The sequence below is a fragment of the Hoplias malabaricus genome, chromosome 2 (genome assembly GCF_029633855.1).
Source record: "Hoplias malabaricus isolate fHopMal1 chromosome 2, fHopMal1.hap1, whole genome shotgun sequence".
NCBI classification, from domain to species: Eukaryota; Metazoa; Chordata; class Actinopteri; order Characiformes; family Erythrinidae; genus Hoplias; species Hoplias malabaricus.
This window is the reverse complement of record NC_089801.1, coordinates 26,756,489-26,776,403: the sequence shown is the minus strand read 5'-3', so window position 1 is coordinate 26,776,403 and position 19,915 is coordinate 26,756,489. Positions and strand designations below refer to the sequence as shown.

At 40.7% G+C, this 19,915-nt stretch overlaps 1 long non-coding RNA gene across 1 annotated transcript; it reads left to right on the top strand.

Annotated features, from left to right (window-relative positions):
* Positions 1-2,738: 2,738 nt before the first annotated feature.
* Positions 2,739-19,599, top strand: LOC136674700 (uncharacterized). Its single transcript, XR_010796087.1, has 3 exons — positions 2,739-2,869; positions 4,683-4,780; positions 19,309-19,599. It is a non-coding gene; the product is annotated as an uncharacterized lncRNA (long non-coding RNA).
* The last annotated feature ends 316 nt before the right edge of the window (positions 19,600-19,915 follow it).

Here is a 19,915-nt window from a genome sequence, read left to right as displayed (position 1 = left end):
ACATTTTTCTCCCAAAATAGCAACTTCTTAAATTTCAATGGAATTTAATGTAATTTTAGAGCATTTCTATTGGTCCATTCATCTTGAAATGTTCACAGTGTGAAGGGTAGCTGCTGTGTTCAAATGATAGAGTAAACTAAAAATACACAAAAATAGAGACGTTTTTAATTGGACAGCGAGGATATGCATTATGTAGTGATGCCATGCAAAGGTGATGTCATTCTTTCAGAGTTTTAGAGAAAAGTTGCATCAAATACAAAATGTCATATTGTCAAAATATGTAATGAGATAATAAAAGACCCAAATATTTTTGATCAATTAATGCACTCTGGCAGCACTGTGGCAAAGAGGTAGTGTAGCTTTCACACAGCCCCAGGGTCCTGGGGATCCCGAGCAACAGGGTCTCCTCATATGAACATGAGTTTCCTCCCACAGTCAAAATCCGATAGGTGAATGAGTGAATGTCTGATGCCCTGTGGTTGATAGGCTTCCGTTCCAAGGTGTATTCCTGCTTTGCACCCATTGATTCCAGGTAGGTTCTGGACCCACCTTGACCCTGAACTGAATGTGCGATTATGTGGTTACAAGCTCACTAATGATGATAAATGAATGATTCACTAATCATAAATCACGTATCAGAACCAACAATCTTTGTTTATCTGTTGGGTGAAATAACTGCTCATCCTGTCTTATATGATGCTGAAAAGAGATTGACTGGCATCCAGCAAACTAAGACCATGAGACCTCCTACACGTTCCTCAGGACATGCCCTCAGATTTGTGGATTCCTTTTTTTTTATTTATTTCTCATGGACTCTTTGCTGGATCATTCCAATGCAGCACTATTATACTTATGTCTTCTTATTCTTTACTCAAAAAAAAGTTGTAATACAAACAAAACTGAATTTCTTAATTTAGTTTATTCATTTTAACCACTACATCCTGATCAGAGTTGTAGTGAGTCCAGAACCCACCTGGAATTTTCAACACAAAGTAGGAACGCATCCCAGGGACCAGTTCATCAGAGGGCATCTCACACACACACCCTTCCACTCTCACACTCAATGGTTAGTTTTAAACAGCCAATCAATCTACCAGCAAATATTTTGGAATGTTGGAGGAAACTGAAACGTGCAGGAAGAACCCTTCACAGTCAGTCACCAAATGTGGGGACCTACTGGAGCTTTTCCACAGCATGGTACCTACACTACTCGACTATACTCTCTGTCTGGTACTTGGTAACTGGTTTGGTTTCCACTGCCACAGCTGCCTCCAAAATGTTGTTGATGACATTTCAAAACACCACCAATAACAAGAAAAGCTGCCTGTGAAAAGGACGCAATTTGTGTAATTATGTGTTATTTTTGGAACTGAATATGGCTTTGCCACGCATCATTTCAGACAAGAGTTTTTCTAAAAAAAATAAAAAAACTTCCAAGCTGCACTTTTCAGGTCTGGCTGCATTGTTTTTCAGCCACCAATCCAAAGAAGGTCTGAACCTCTTGAAAAATTTTACAAGTGGCTGCTGTAAATTGGATAAAAACCCATTCATAATTGCACATTTATAGATTCTTCTATACTGAGTTGTGGGGTTAATCCTTAGCTACTTTTATGCCATTAGCTGAGTTTTCTCTTAGAAACCCCCTTCGAAATATGTAATTCTGTTATACAGAGATGAGTTTTAGGAGCTTAAAGGCATTATCTACAATTGTGGGGAAACACTGTTCTCTCTGGTTTATTGATGTTCAGAAGCTCTGCATCGTTTAAGGTGGATTGGTATGTTTGAAATAAATATTGTTGTTTGTACATGTCTAAAATTTAATTGTAAGGTTTTATTCACTGTTTGAATTTCCACAGAAATTAATTTGTAACTTGAGTTGGTTCATTTTGAAGCACTTTTGGTCTGCGTTCACTTTCATGCAGTTAGTGCTCCCCCAAATTTGTAGACTCCACCCTAAGTAATCCCAAACAGCTTAAATAAGTCTACATTATTCACCTATGGAGCACAAATAGAGCAAAATCGTCATCTTGATTCGTACGTTTAAGCATTTGGAGTTACCTCCATTGTCTAAACAACTCCCTTTGCAGTGAGCAGTGAGAGAAACATAAGCATATGGGACAGAGACCCTTTTTTTTAACCATTTACTGACACTGGGGTTTCAAAACATTAGACATGTTTTGACATGTTTGAGACAGATCATAGAGATAGCAAATGTTGGGGTAACATCCTCAGACTTAGATAGATAGATAGATAGATAGATAGATACTTTATTGATCCCCAGGGGAAATTCAAGAAAAAGTCAGCAGTGGGACTATATATTATTTAAAAATGTCCTCTATGTGTGTACTTGAAAATCATCATAATATTATCCTGCCATTAAAAAAAATATGCATACAATATAATATATTTCACCACAAACTTATATTTAATAGCAACACTGAGTGTATAGAAAAGGCAAAAGGAGAGCTGGGCAGCAGAACCTATAAGGTCATCGATTTGATGCCAAAAATGTTACAGGGCTTAAGTGTATGTGTGTGTGTGTGTGTGTGTGTGTGAGAGAGAGAGAGAGAGAGAGAGAGAGGCTAAAATCTAGTAAAAGAGTGGAGAGTTTTTCTCTCCTAAATGAGGAGTTTCATGAGGAGTGAGAGCAGCGTTGAGTCAGCGCTGGACTGGCGGACACTGCCTGTCATTTCTGTCCGTCTGCGTCACATGACTGGCTGCTCATTAAGACGAAAATAGACGGATTTGTTCTCGGGGCTATTTTTAAAATGTTGCCTTGCAATCGCTTTACCACGCTGACAGACCTTGGAAACCTGCCTTTGTACTTGCTCTCTCTCTCTCTCTCTCTCCCCCTCTCCCCCTCAATTAGGTGAGTTTTGGGTTAAAAAAATTAAGAGACATAAAAATTTTGAACCTTCACAAAAGTTTGAAACTTGTCAACGTTGTAAGTCAATTTAAACGGTCAATAAAACCAGCCGAAAATATCGCTGGGGAATTTTTTAAAGTATCGACCAGTGGAAAGATCAAAGAGAGAGGAAAGAGAAACTGAGAGCGTAAAACAAAAGAAAAAAGGGCGATGGAAAGCAACGAGAAAGAAAAAAAATAGAGAAAATATTGGGTCCTGAAAAGTCCACCCACAGCTGCCTCTTTAAAAAAACTTCATTCTCTTTCCCGGCCCTGTGCGTGTGCGTGTGTGTGTGTGTGTGTGTGTGTGTGTGTGTGTGTGGCTCCGTCGGCTTTGTCCCTCAAAGAGCTTTTTTTTTCTTCCTTTTGCTTTTTTTCTACTCTCTTTTTTTCCTGGAGAGAGAGGCTGGCGCCAGCAGTCTGGAACAGGGCTGACAGGATTTGAATTATAGAAGCGAGGGAGGGAGGGGGAAGAGAGAGAGAACGAGAGAGAGGGGGGAAAGGGAGGGAGAGTGGGGGAGAGAGAAGGCGAGAAGGAGGGGAGAGAGGGAGAGAGATTTGGTTTGTGAGTGTGTGTGTGTGTGTGTGTGTGTGATTGAGTGGAGCAGAGAAAGGGTTGTTATTTCAAAGGCACCAAGCCACACAGGCGAATCGCGGCGGCTGTCTCGCGCTACAATTTACCAACCAAGATATAAAGACCCAACAGTGTAATTTCAATCACTGCTAAAGCTAACATAATCGCGCTAGCCTTGCTAATAACGGGGGTCGGGCCAGTCAGAACGAGTTTATTTTTACACCCCTCGGCTGTGATTCGCGTTCTTTTCCATTATTCGAGTGTTTCCAATGTTTCTGACTAGGATTTACTCTCCAGTTTAAAAAAAAGTTTTAAACAATGTTTTGTAAATTTCGTACATGGTTCCCCCACTCGTATTTACACTCTACTTTCAAAAACAAGAAATTACTAAAAATTCCAAGTGGTTCTAGTTCATCTTCTGCAATCTTTAATAGTTGTTAGTTGTTAAGCTAAATAGTATCCAAAGTAGCTAGGATACGTTAGCTAGTTGTGTCAACAGTATGGCTTGCTTAACTATACAACTGGCAACATTTAAGCAGCGGCTGAAGACATATTCAATTTAGTTTAAGTGAACTATATTACCTTATAGATTGGCCAGAGAGACTTGCCAGTTACGGTGAAATGCAGACAAATGTTTTTATCCTACTCAAAACAGCAGCTCGTAAAAAATTATACCATGGTCTTTTGAAGTGGTACAAACGTTCCCTACATTTGCTGCAGACGAAAGACTCCAGTGAGAGCTGGACAGTGCAGCAAGGAACGAAATTGTACCAGGAATTGTGTTCAGTCCATATATATATATATATATATATATATATTTATACACACAGGGGGTCCTCGACTTACGACGTTGATCCGTTCCTACATCGCGTCGTAAACCGATTTTCGGTGTAAGTCGGAACATACGTACATACTGTACATAAATAACATACGTAACCGTGTATCCTTCCGCCACCAAACTCGAAGTTCACGTTACGAGGTTTAAGATGCAAAACCACTTACGTTGAAACAAGGCTTTTTACAGTAAATGGGAGATGTGTCGTAACCACGAAACATCGTAACTCGGGACTGACGTAAACTGAAGACCTCCTGTATATATATATATATATATATATATATATATATATATATATGAACAACAATACACGAATACACAATGAGTGAACAATGCTTAATATTACCTCTGTCATTGTCGTTTCCAAAGCTCCTGGTTCCTGTTTGAGATGGCTGTTGAGGAGTTATGGGAAAGCTAGCAGGGACCATATCCCCAAATATGCGTAGAGCTGAGTCAAGCCAAGTCAAGTAGGTACTATGCAGTGGAAAAGTGTTTTTGGTGCAAAACACAGAGTAGGACCCCTTTGTGGAGTAGTTCCTAATCATGAATGAGTATGTATGCGAATCACTGACTGAGTGTTACTGACTGAGCTAGTCACTGACTGAGCTAGGTTCATGAGGTGCTTCATATAAAAAAAATAATCCCTAAGCAAAATACATAAGCATGTGTAGAATTTTTTTAACCACATTCAACTAAAAGAAAATATTCAGCATAGGGTAGAACATATTTTTGTATTTAAAGGGGTACCTAGGTACTTTCTTCATTTCTCCTCATACTAAAATTGTTTCAGGCTGCCAAAGGCATTCCAAAGTTTAGCATCTGTTTTTACCGACCGCCCCCCCAACCCCTACCCCACACACAGAGTGCTTATCACCCACAGTGCACTGGGGCCTCAGATAAATTTGAAGGGTAAACTCACTGTATGAAAACATAATATCTTTGAAATAGTAGGCTTAAAGTCTATCTTTTAACGAATTTAGGAAAATGTTGCAAGGTCTTATAATAAATCATTTTTAGTTTGTCCCTGGACACAATGTAAGGTTAAAGTTAAAGGACAGTTAACATATATAAGGTCTTACTTTAAAAGATCAGGAAATAGTGTCTGATTTTTGAAAATTTTATTAATAGATTTAAGTTAACTGTTATTACAGGCTTAGTAGCTGTGTAAAGGCATACCGGATTATTGGTGGGGGTTATACAGATAATTATTTTTTCATTTTTTTTGTTTATTTATTCATTATTTTTCTATGGAAGATTAATTTTTAATCATATAAGTGTAAGTCTACTTCACTTCCAGTTGAAGCATGACCATCACAGACTGCTGCTAAGAAACAGCCGCGTGCATGTGTTTGTGTGAATATGTGTATGAGAGACAGAGAATAGAGCAAAAGAAAGGGAGGGAGGGATGGAGAGAGAGAGAGAGAGAGGGAGAGAGAGAGGGGGGAAGAGAACAGCCTGTGCTGAGGATGGAAAAAGCAAAAGCACAGAATGTTTCAGTGTGAAATGCCCTAGACCAGAAGTGATTCCAAATGTTGTGCTTTAACCAAACTCAACCAAAAGCAAGAGAGAGAGAGAGAGAGAGAGGGGGGGGAGTGAGCAAGTTAGGAGGAGATGATTGCATCCAGAAAAGTATGAGCAGTTTTGCTAGCTAGCAGATAGAGTGTAATGGAGACTGTGGGTGAAGCGTAAGACAAGTATAGTCAGAAGACCACACTAAAATAAGGCAGAAAGTCTTGCCCAACTCTGTTTGTTTTCTATTGGTCACTTTTGAGTTTCTATCCTTTCCATACATGCTTATCTTTTCCTCCTTTTTTCTCCATACCCCCTTTGAGATAAAAATGTAAATGTATGATGTCTGTGGTTCTACTGTTAGCTCCGTGCATGTACGAATTATAGAATGAATTATAGACCAACTTTCAGAAGAGATCAAACAAGAGAAAAACAGACTGAGATAGCATTAGAGAGAAAAAAACCCCAGAATAAACCTGTTGTATGAATACTAATGTACAGAAGCTGCTATGGGTATAGTGAAAAAAGACTGACAAGTACAGAGAGAGAGAGAGAGAGAGGGTGCAATAGAGAGGAGGAAAATAAGGTCCAGTCAGCTGTTTAAAGTGTGCCAATTGTCTCTGCTGCTTCAGTTCATTTTAATGAGGGCCTACCAGGGCAATCGGTCAGCTGAGACTAGTCCAGTTCAGCATTGGGGTTAAGGTCAGTCCACTGTGATCATGTGTGTGAAACAAGAGAAATGAGGTTAGTATAAACTAAGTCAGGGTGATAAAACAATAGCAATACACACACACACACACACACACACACACTCACACACACACACACACACACACACACACACACATATATATATATATATATAGTTTTCATAATAGAACTGTGTAAAATAAATTTAAATAAAAAAAATCAAGTAAAATTGTCCTTGTGATGAAAAGAGTTGTATGAAATCAGCACAACTTAAAAATCTGCAAATAATTTAGAGTATGGTGAAATTATGTTCCCTAACTGAAGATACTGATTATGTACCCTAGAGGATACCACCATAGTGACAGCAAAAGGTACCGACACAGTGAGAGTCTTCCTGACAGTGTAGAAACCCCTGACCTTGAAACAATGTGGCAGCCTCATAACGTGTTGCTCTCTCAACAATGAGTTATTCCATTATTTGTTTCCACAATGTGATCTGAAAAAAAGTCATTAATTATAAACATTTTATTAAATTTGTGAAAGTTGTACAAAGCCAGATTGTTAAATTATTAAACAAAACTTGTTTTGTGTCATATCTGTGATTTGGTTATTTGTTAAAAGTAAAAATCTGACAGAACATCCTCCGAATCTGTATAAATATGACAGATACCATCATTTTTGCTGGGGGGAGTATACAATTTTTACAGTATAAAAAAGTCAATCACTACAGACATAATGGTGCTGTGTGTATTAGACAGAGTGGCTGTTATACTCAGTGATGCTTAATTCCATATTTATATATGAAAATGTATTCAGCTAGTAGCCCGTCCTGTTAATAATAATAGCAACTACTGATAACACTAAAAGTGCAATTAAGAAGGAAATTAATGTTTTTTAAAGAGCTTAATTTTGTTTGCTTTGTGATGCACACATACATCCAGGAAGCGTTTCTTCCAGCCTTGTAAATTACACAAATGGTGTAGACATGGATTATTTTCTCTGGAAATATCTGTTTTTACCTTCACACATTTTGGCTTTGTGTGCAAGTGTGGGAGGGCTTTGTATGACAGCAGCAGGGGGTTGTGGGTAGTGTCTCATTTCACATCAGTGCAATGAACTTTTAACCCTGCAGAAAGTGGATTTAGACCTCAACATCATATATCTCACATTGGCAGACAAATCTAATGCTTCCAAATAATCCTGCAACGCAATATATCCTAGAGTTTAGCAACTTAATCTTGTATCTCAGTTTTTGTTATTTAAAATTTACTGGCATTTACATAATTTAAAAATAATTTAAATTTGAAAAAAATGTAAAAATTGTAAAAAAAAAAAGTAAATTAATATTTGCCTGTAGTAAAATAGTAAATTTAACTCATCTGTAGTAATTTTAACAGCTTCACAACATTCATTCATTCATTCATTGTTGCGGTGTGTCCAGAGCCTACCTGGAATCACTGGGCACAAGGCGGGAACACACCCTGGAGGGGGCGCCAGTTCGTCACAGAGCGACACACACTAACACATTCACTCATACACTCACACCTATGGTCACTTTTGAGCAACCAGTCCACCTACCAACATGTGTTTTTGGACTGTGAGAAGAAAATAAAAAAATCGATAAAAAATTTAAAAATGAGATCAAATGTAATGTAAACTTTGAAGTAGAGTGATCTCAACATTAAAATGCAATAAACTATATTAGAAGATAATAACATCCTAGTACATAGGATTTTTATAAAAATAACTGACTTTGAAAAGTGCTTGTGGCCTAGGAAAACATAGTGGGGTCAATCACACAGAGAATGTTTCTGATCACGCCAAGTGGTAGGAAATCCTTAGCAATGTCCTGGACAGCAGACATGTTTAGGACTAATCTGTGTCACTTCTGGCACTTAAGACTCAGTTACAGCACTAGCAAATATTATGTGGCCCAGATATGAGCCAAATATCATGAGCCGGGCTTGACTTGGGTTATGACATTTCCCATGTGTTGCATGGGTCCGATTTTTTTTTCCAGATTTGTTCCACAACAATACAGATGTAGACATTCATTATTGTCTGTGGTGGTACGTTGCTGAGTAAGGTGTGTTGTGTACCTAGGACAGCTGTGCAGCACGATTTACATACAACCGTGTTCTGATCCCAGTCAGACTTTAAACAAAAAAAACTTCCATAATGTTGAGCTGACTTGTCCTTTTTTATTATTTATTATCTCAGCATCTCCACTTGTATTCCCACATTTTATTTCTGTTGTTGTCACATCCAAGACACAACCAACTGATAACCCTGTTAGATGATCGGCTGTTTGCTTGTCACTCATAGCACAATCCAATTTCAAAGGATATGATTGGCTGTTTAAGAGCCAGGGCAGGGGCAACAGTACACTGCCAGAAAAGCTGTCACTGTGGTGGTACCATCAAGGGTGCATTCCAGTACCTTTAGTTAGGCAACATAACTGTACCTTATTCTCTTATAATTGTAGATTTTAAAATCGTGTTGATTTTGTACGCCCCGTTTAATCTCATTCATTCATTATCTGTAACTGCTTATCCAGTTCAGGGTTGCGGTGGGTCCAGAGCCTACATGGAAGCATTGGGCGCAAGGGGGGAATACACCCTGGAAAGGGGCGCCAGTCCTTCACAGGGCAACACACACACACATTCACTCACACCTATGGACACGTTGAGTCACCAATCCACCTACTAACATGTGTTTTTGGACTGTGAGAGGAAACCAGAGCACCCAGAGGAAACCCAAGCTGACACAGGGAGAACACACCAAACTCCTCGCAGACAGACACCTGGAGCAGGACTTGAACCCACAACCTCCAGGTCTATGGAGCTGTGTAACTGTGACACTACCTGCTGCGCCACCGTGCCGCCCCCATTTAATCTCCAAGACTTATATTTTACAGAGTTCTATAATGAAAGCCTAAAAATATTCACCTGTCCTTCTGGAGAACAGAATGTAATGTACCTTTAGGGTACAAAATGGCTCAATTCACTGAATGTGAGGAGTTTGGTGACTTCTCTCCATGCCTGCGTGGGTTTCCTCCAGCTGCTATGTTTCCTCCCACAATCAAAAAACTGTTTCTTGTAGGTGGACGAGCTGGGTGAAATTGTGCACAGTGAGTGTGTGAAGACCTGTGATGGACTGGTGCCCTGTCCTGAGTGTGTTCCTGCCTTGTGCCCAATGATTCCAGATCGGCTTCAGACTCATTGCAATCCTGACTAGGACAAAGCAGTTATAGAATACCAATGAATGAATTAAAGAATGAAGGTTGAGGAAAAAATGAGGAATTATACAATAATCAACAAAAAATACAATTAGCTCTTGGTTGCACCTTCTTGTACTTGATATTTATAAGGCATATACTGCACTAATGAAAAAACAATATTGTACATTGACTTGGTTCCAACGTTCTCATTTACCAATGCAGTCATCCACAATCCATGATTGTTCATTTTAGCTCACTGTAAGTTTGTCTTATTCCATTTAGGTGTCGGGTTTTTAGGTTTGTTTAATGGATTAACGTGTGTAAATTCCAATTTATTCATCTGATCCCTTACAGTTCTACCTTTCTACCTTTTTTCATTTGTTTTGTTGTGCAGTTTCCATTTTTAAGACAGACTGCCTTGCATTTTCTATCATGACACTTTGACATCTTCCTTGGTCTACCCATATGTTTTTCTTTTGTAACTGTCAGATTTCGTTTATACATACACCAAATTGTAGACATGAATGAATGTTCATAAAGTGCACGTGGTGTGTTTTTCCTTCTTGAAGGAGTCCTATTATCATTTTCATTGTTTCAACTGACAACTCTCTTGTTGGGGGCCTGTTTTATTTCAGTTTGCCATGTATATGAGCTCTGTCTGTAAGTCAGTAAGCACTCCATTTTAACTTAAACTTAATTTTTTGCCAGTACTGGAAATTAAAACGTGGCGATTCCATCATTTTTCCCTCAAATATGAATGATTATCCTTAACTTCATATGGAGAAAAAATATGTAATTTATTAAAATAATTCAGTTAGTTTGATGTATGTGTAACACAGCCAGAATTTTCAGCTATTAAGCAAAAGTTGTTCAGGGATGTATCTTATTTGCTACAGAGTTAAAATCTGGGTGAACACCTTCTCAGTGTGTTTATGCAGTTTCACAAAGCTGTCTATTTCAGGTATTATATGATTATTTTTATGATAGGAGTATGACTATCGGGCGGCACTGTGGCACAGCAGGTAGTGTCGCAGTCACACAGCTCCAGGGACCTGGAGGTTGTGGGTTTGATTCCCGCTCCGGGTAACTGTCTGTGAGGAATTGGTGTGTTCTCCCTGTGTCCGCGTGGGTTTCCTCCAGGTGCTCCGGTTTCCTCCCACAGTCCAAAAACACACGTTGGTAGGTGGATTGGCGACTCAGAAGTGTCCGTAGGTGTGAATGTGTGTGTCTGTCTGTGTTGCCCTGTGAAGGACTGGCGCCCCCTCCAGGGTGTATTCCTGCCTTGCGCCCAATGATTCCAGGTAGGCTCTGGACCCACCGCGACCCTGAATTGGATAAGCGGTTACAGATAATGAATGAGTATGTATATTTTTCTCATCTTATTACTTATTTTATAACTCATCTTATTACTTTTTTATAACTTTGAGACTCTCTATATATCTTATTCATTCATTCATTCATTATCTGTAACTGCTTATCCAATTCAGGGTCACGGTGGGTCCAGAGCCTACCTGGAATCATTGGGCGCAAGACAGGAATACACCCTGGAGGGGGCGCCAGTCCTTCACAGGGCAACACGGACACACATTCACTCACACCTACGGACACTTTTGAGTCACCAATCCACCTACCAATGTGTGTTTTTGGACTGTGGAAATCGGAGCACCCGGAGGAAACCCACGCGGACACGGGGAGAACACACCAACTCCTCACAGATAGTCACCCGGAGCGGGAATGGAACCCACAACCTCCAGGTCCCTGGAGCTGTGTGACTGCGACACTACCTGCTGCGCCACCGTGCCTCCCTTCTATATATCTTATATGAATTAAAATATTTCATACTGAATATTGGATGAGGACAGTTTTGGTCATCTTTCATGGTTGTTAGGATTCTAAGTCTATATATTAGTATAATATTTTTGCTCTTTATACATTTTCTTATATTAATTTTGACATTCAAGTTATTTTTTAAAACTTATTTTCCTTTAAGTAATATAAGACATATCTCTTTAAGAGCAAAGGTTTTACATGTGTTGTACATGTACGTCTGCATGTGCTGAATTAAATTAGCTTAATGAAGGACCATAAAAATGCAAACAGTAAACAGATCCTGATTTCAGAATTCCACTGACGACACTGGAAAATGTACGATAAAATCTGACAAGCTCATCACAATAAGGATCATGTGAAGATCATTTTCTCTTACTTGACTCCACTAGGCCATACACTGATCTCCTCATTAGTGACTGGCAGCGACTTTGGCCTCTTGGTACTTCTTTAATTGCTGCTAGCCCAAAAGTATGAGAGAGAGAGAGAGAGGTAGGTCAAATTAAGGTTACCTTGACTGCAGTTAGGAACACCATTGCTTACAGTAGAGACAAGAACCTGAAGGGTAGAGACAGGAGGTGAAAACACTTATGAGGAAAGGGAACATGAGATGAGATCATCAACTTATTCATCCATTCATTTTCTGGAACTGCTTTATCTTGTTCAGGTCACAGTGGGTCCAGAGCCTATACCTGGAATCATTCGGCAGAAGGCAGGAACATACACTGGATGGGGCTCTTGTCCATCTCAGTGTAGCCAACACTCACACGATCACAGCTATGGACACTTCTGAACAGGCAATCCACATATCCTTGTATTTTTGAACTGTGGGAGAAAAACGGAGCACCTTGAGGAAACCTACACTGATACAAGAAAAACACACCAAACACTTTCAAGACAGTTTGGTAACAGAATTTGGACCCACAACCGTATCAGGAGTTCTTGTTGCACTACCGTGACATGGTAGGTGCCATGGGCTTTTGTAGCACTTTGGAGGACTTTGTAGTTCTACAATTACAGACCGGAATCCATATTTTGCTCTGTATACATTGCATGCCACAAGACCACCATAGATCGGGTATGATTTGGGTTGTGGATCATTCTCAGCACTGCAATGACACTGATATGGCAGTGGTGGTGTGTCCTCCGTGTCATTGCTGGATTGAGTATAGTGCTGGTCTTCTTTTCTGGTCTTCTTTGATATGCTACATGACCACCTTCTCATTGGAAAAACTTGCCCTTGATCTAGTATGGCGGCTTTCAATATGGCGGCCATGTTCTGGACATATACGCTGCAGGTGGGCCCCTTCACACCTTATTTGCTGGGGTATTCAGATACGTAATAAAAAGGTTTCCTGAGACTTTTGACTCACCCTGTATATATGTTTTTATAAGGGTTGTTTGCAGCAGGTAGTGTTGCAGTCACACAGCTCCAGGGACCTGGAGGTTGTGGGTTCGATTCCCTCTCCGGGTGACTGTCTGTGAGGAGTTTGGTGTGCTCTCCCCATGTCAGCGTGGGTTTCCTCCAGGTGCTCCAATTTCCTCCCACAGTCTAAAAACACACGTTGGTAGGTGGATTGATGACTCAAAAGTGTCCAAAAGTGTGACTGTGTGAGTGAATATGAGGGTGTGTGTCGCTCTGTGAAGGACTGGTGCCTCCTCCAGGGTGTGTTCCCAGTAGGCTCCGGACCTGCCGCAACCCTGTACTGGATAAGCGGTTACAGACAATGAATGAGACACAAATGAGGCACAGGACACAATTTTAACGCTTGTGACAGTGCCTTTGTCAGCAATTATCAGCATTATTAACACACCTACACATTTACACAAGTAATTTGACAAAGATAATATTTCATATGCCACTAAGCATCATACCATATCACATTACAAGTTACCTAAACCTTTAAAATGGTCCTGGGATTGTGCACGGTCTTGTGTCATTGTCTGTTCCATTGCGCTATTCCACCAAAATAATTCTGGTTATTTTCCTGATTCTCGTAACCTTGGTTATTTCCAGGGAACCAGCCCGCATTTCAACAAGTTTAGAGGGAAACCAAGGATACGTCATCAGTGGGGGCCGTCACTGTGGCTGAATACCGCACCAGAGCCACAGATAAACTGTCTAAGTCATGATAAGGTCTTTATTTATTTATTTTTTATGTGTAAATGTTGCAGAGTTCTGAGCCATCCTGTTGAGCTTGTGAACGGTGGAGAAACATAACAATGACAGAGCCACAGCTCTGGCCAACACGCATTGTGTTGAGCCAAACACAGCCCCAGAAACACACACAAATTCCTGTTTAATTTCATTCATTGTCTGTAACCGCTTATCCAGTTTATTTTTGAAACATTGTTAATTACCCCCATTCAGTTCCACTGGGCGATAAAGCTGTATCTCAGGCTTTGAGGTCTTTCTTAAGGCACTGAACTATGAAACGCCCACAAACGACATTAAGCTTTGCGCTGGATATCCAACTCCTCTCTGGTTCCACCTGGAAACTAATTTTCTGGTTCGCGAACCAGTTTATGTCGGTAGAAATGCACAGAATGGTTCCAAATTTAGTTCACAACCTGGGACCCTTCCAGTTCTTCTTGGTGAAAATTCGCTATGTGAGGAGTTTGGCGAATTCTCCCTGTGTCTGCCTGGGTGTCCTCCAATTTCCTCCCAAAGCCCAAAAAACACACTGATAGGTGGACTGGCTATGTAAAATTGTCCATATGTGTGAGTGGGTATGGTGCCTATCCAGGGTGTGTCTGCCTTGCTATCAGTGATTGCAGGTAGGCTCCGACCCGTATTCATAAGATGGCTTTCACCTGATGAGCTTTATTAAATCGCTCGGATTACCTAGGTGTGCAGGGGTTCGTTTAAAGCAAAATTAAATCATCCAGTTTGAATTTAAAGTGCTGCACCATCATACAGTACCAATATATGTGCTGCACTCCTCCAGTGATTTTCCCTCTGAATAGTCATACTCAAAAAGCAGGAATGTTTATGGTGTGCAAAGTTCGTTTTAGACCTCGTTAGCGAAGGAGTTGTTCACTGTAGTATCAGTTCTCCCTCTAGTGGACAAAAAACACCTCCACGTTAAAACCGGTGATTGTTCGTTTTATGGAACGTACCACGTAAAGTTTTTAAGGCAGTTATGTTGGGTCAGTAGTCCTTAAAGTATTATAAGTTACAAAGAGGAATGTGCTGTAGGGTCTAAAATGCTGGAAACTACTCAGAACGTAATGGAAAAATGACCACGCGGACAATCGAGAACCAGAAATATAGCCTGGATAAAAAAGATAGCTTTAGTTAAAGTTTGACTTTTGGTTGTTTCACACACACACCATTGTATTTGTTGCAGACAAAATATGTATATACAATTACACTGCGTGTATTTGTTTATGTGTTTGTGAGTGTGATAAGAAACATGTATCTATTTCTGTTTATCTTAGTGTGTGTGCGTGCGTGTGTGTGTGTGTGTTTGTAGAGAGGGAGAGAGCAGAGGCTCTGGGAAAAAGACTGAGTGAGAAAGAGAGAGATAGAGATAGAGGGAGAGCATTCTTTCCCGCTGAAGTCACCCTGTCTGTGGCGATGGGAGAGCAGTGCTGCACACACACACACACACACACACACACACACACACACACACACAGCCGTCTCTGTGTGTCAGTGTCGGAGAGAGTGGGTGGGAGTACACTACCGCAGGGGTTTTAGAGTGAAAGGGGTGGGGAGGGAGGGGAGGGAGAGGGTTGGAAGAGACAGAGAGGAAGGGGGGAGAGAGAGAGGCAGTAAAAAGAGAGAAACAGAAATGAAAAGCAAGAGATAGTGGCAGGGAGGGAGATGGAGAGAGAGGGGGGGCTAAAAAGGGTGCAGGTGAGAAATAGACTGAGAGAAAATAGATGTGGATGAGGGCTAGGAAGAGATAGAGAGGGAGAGATGCAGAATGAGAGAGTAAAGCTGACCACAGCTTTGCAAAAAAAAAAAAGAAAACGATGGAGAGCAGGGAGAGGGAGGCAGAAACGCGGAGCGTGAGAGTGGGAGAACTATAGAAGTTCTAGGCATTTATTTAGCCAAGTTTTGAACAGAAATGCCATGCCAATTATATCCAATGCAAATATCTTTCAAATATATATACACACACAATGTTGAACCACTTCTGTGATGATTTAATGCCACAAGATCCTTAATGAGGTATGGTAATGTTGGGTGATTAGTTCTGGATCACAGACACTTCTCTAACTCATCCCAGTGGTAACACGTGTGCAAAACCACTACTCAAATTTGTTCTAAAAGCAGTGCTGCCTTCAAGGCGGAAATAATTGTAATTGGTTACCAGCCAACAGGCATGGATGAATTTGATTGGTTAAAAGGGATTGGGCAGAGATTTTCAAATACCTCATCATAAACCAGTAAAGCTCAACCGAGACCCTCATGTTTGCCTGCTCTGCCTGACAGAAATAATTTTGGAGGAATAAATGTGCAACTTACTGTACCTTTATTTCTATATCAAAGTTTGTTAGAAGTGTTGCAAAAACGTCAATATTTTGTTTTGCCTGAATGGAGGATAATGCAACTGACTCTGAGGAAGCTGCAGAATACTGTGCTGCCTCTGTGGCAGATTCTGAAGAAGTACATTTCTGCTATAACTGCTGCCTCAGAGGAAGCTGCATAATGTTATATAATAAAATTCATCTGCCTGAGGCATGTTCTAAAGACGTACATTTTGCACACTTCATTTATGATAGCTGCCACTGAAGAAGGCATCATGGCATTATAGCAGGGTATAACAAAAATGTGCTTCTACAGAATCTGTCTCAGAGGCAGCAGAGCATTATAACATTCTGCAGCTTCCTTTGGGGCAGCGAGTTGGATGCAGATTATATTGTTCATTTATTCTTAATATTTCTGTCACACTGAGCAGGCAAATGTGGGTCTAGGGTTCATGGTGCAGAATTTGAAAATCTCCACCCAATCACATTCATCCCTGTCTGCTGGCTTACATGTAACCATTTACATTCCTTCTGCCTCAAAGGCAGCACTGCCTCCAGAACAGTTTTGATTAGTGACTTGGCACGTGCCCATTGGTATTTGATGACGCCTCATCACTTCAGAAGATGCAGTACCAGTGCTGGGAGATTTTATACCCATATTGTCCCTGGTGGACATTGGGCAAGGTTCATCTGTGGCTGCTCCAGTGCGTCCCATTTTATGTCCTGTTTTTCTGTGTTCACAATGACGCACATTAACTAAGAGAAGGCTAAAAATGAAACGTTAAGCTTAGTATGTCCTTGTGGAAAATAACAGACATTTGGAGTCACAGATTGGGCTAAAAAACACACGTACACAAAATAAATACTCACTGCTCAACAATGTCATGCAAAATTCTATGACGAAACACTCAAGTTTTTGGTGGCTGTTCGCTCCCAATGTTAAAGCACTTGTGATATATTTGTACACTTTCTCAATCTCGCCATTTCAAAATTGTTTTCGGAAGTGCTTCAAGCCTCAGTCACATGTTCTGCTTGACAAAATAAAGTTCCTCCAGTCCTACTTTCTGGTAGTGCAGGGCAGAACTGGGGAGAGACAGGGGTTTTCCAGAGTTGCACATTTCTTTCTTTCAGTTTCAACCACCACACAGAGCTGAATTGTTCTCTGGGCTGAGTCAGGTCAACGAGTGTATTCCCGGCACTCTCAGGCCTACCAAACCCAGTGCTATGGTTTAAATGTATAATTTCAATACTACAATAAGTGCTGAATGAGTACAGCATGAAATCTGTACTCATGATAGATTCAATACCACAACTACACTTCACTAAGACAGTTCATGCTAGTTAACAAGTTAGAAGGCATTTTCTGTTTTCTGAAAAAGTCCTGTTATTGGTTTCATTGATTTAAGGGTTTCATACTGATGAAATCCCTGATATGAACTAAGCCAGTGGTTGTCAAATTTTATAGACCACCCATTATCAAACCAAAGTGCCACCTAGAACTCATATCACAGAAACACACACACATACACAAAATACTTCAACACAGTAGGTGTACACAGGTTTTTTCCCTACAGCATTTTGGTGAGAGGGCTGAGCCTAGCCATGCTGTGGAAGGAAATATATCAGTGACCTTTAAACTCAGCATCCATTTTGTTACAATATTTGGTCTTGGTGTTGTCATCTCTTTGGCAAGTGGTAAACAGACTTTTTCACCAATTTTATATGGTCTACCTGCTTTTGAAATCCATGTTTTGGAACATGGAAACTGGGGTGGCAATATTCTTCATTGTGGATACACACTGCTTTAGATCTTTAAGCCATTACCTGTACAGACTCCAAGGCTGTTACTACCTGTAGTTAAAACTAGCTATTTATCAATTGTTTGACCAGAGGAGAATCTTTTCAAACTTTGCATGTTTGGAGGAGAGCACTTACTGTCTGTTTCTAGTTTACTAGCTAATACACACCTATATACTTATAGTATGAAGGTTACTAATGCATTGCTATCTCAAGGCTCAGAGGTCATGCACATTCAACTGTGGTTTCTTGCCTTGTCCTGGAGATTTCTGGATATTTTCACTTAATGTAAATGGTAAAAGACCTACATTTTTGCAATTTAGCACTGAGAAATATATTTTTCAGCTATTTTACTTTTTTTTCCATGAACGTTGTAGGGGATACAAATCATCATTGCTTGCAAAGACTAAGCCTTTGGTTGATCATCATTTTGAAATTATTACATCACCTTCTTATAGTGTAACGTTGCAAAACAGTGAATTTTTAATATTCTGTAAATTTTTCACTCATATCTTGCCCAGTCCCAATATTGTGTGTGTGTGTGTGTGTGTGTTTGTGTGCGTGTGTGTGTGTGTGTGTGACAGGCATACATTTTTTAATTTGTTCATATTTAGAAAGTACATTCATCAATTCTGCAGTTATTGATTGTCTGTAAGTGCCAGTTCAGGGTCGTGGTGGGTCCAGATGTCCTTCACAGGGGAATAAACACTCACACCTATGGACACCTTTTAGTCGCCAGTCCACCTTCCAATGTGTGTGTTTTTGAACTGTGGGAGGAAACCGGAGCACCTGGAGCTTACTGGGAGAACACACCAAACTCCTCACAGACAAAACCCTACGTTCCTGGCGCTGTGTGACTGCGACACTACCTGCTGCGCCACCATGCCACCCTAGAAAAAACATATACGTTGTAAATCTTGTATCTAAGTGAGGTGGCACGGTGGTGCAGCAGGTTGGTGTCGCAGTCACACAGCTCCAGGGACCTGGGGGTTGTGGGTTCGATTTCCCACTCCGGGTGACTGTCTGTGAAGAGTTGGTGTGTTCTCCCTGTGTCCACGTGGGTTTCCTCCGGGTGTTCCGGTTTCCTCCCACAGTCCAAAAACACACGTTGGTAGGTGGATTGACGACTCAAAGTGTCCGTTTGTTGCCCTGTGAAGGACTGGCGCCCCCTCCAGGGTGTATTCCCGCCTTGCGCTCAATGATTCCAGGTAGGGTCTGGACCCACTGTGACCCTGAACTGGATAAGTGGTTACAGATAATAAATTAATGAATTATCAAAATGCATTAAGTGTAACAGGTTGCACTTTTAGTTACTTTTTTTAATTTTATAATGGATTAAGTAAATTAAATTATATTTTACAACAGCTCTATTTACTTTGTTTTGAAGCCTTTGACATGCAGTACTTCTCTATACAACTTATTAGTATCAAACTACTATATTCTCTTATTTTGACAACCCTACTTCTTCTTCAGCTTTAGGGTTTTGGGAAGGTCCCACTTTCCGAAAATGGTGGGGATGCGGAGAAGAGCAGGAGCTGTTCTGTTCTTCTAAACATAGCCAAGAGAAAAGAGGACAACTGATGATAAGGCCACCAGTGACCACCCCTTTGGTCTTTACTCTCTCTCTCTCTCTCTCGCTCACTCACTCTCTCCTGCTGTTTGCTGCCAGGACAGCACTGGAGCCCTCAAACGTCAGGCCGCAGTAAGGCGCTCAAGCCCTGTCTATAATTGCTTCGGTCTAGACACTGTCTGGTATGGGAAACAGACACGCACATTGAGTGGTGGGCGGGAGGGAGTGAGGGATGGAGGGAGGAGGAAGGGAGAGAAGGAGTGCAATGAGATTAAAATGAGGTTGCACACAGCCTGTGTCCCTCCACTGGAAGAAAAGCTGTCACACTGCTGCGAATGGATGATGTATGGTGGTACGCACAGACGCATTTGGTGCAGATTCGGACTTCAGAGCACACTTGTAAGGGTCTTGTTTTGGGACACTCTATTTGTAGACTTGGAGGGTGGTTTGATATCAGTGTTCCACTTACGTTTTTTTTTTTTCTTTTGGGTTCCAAACCCCTCTGCCCCA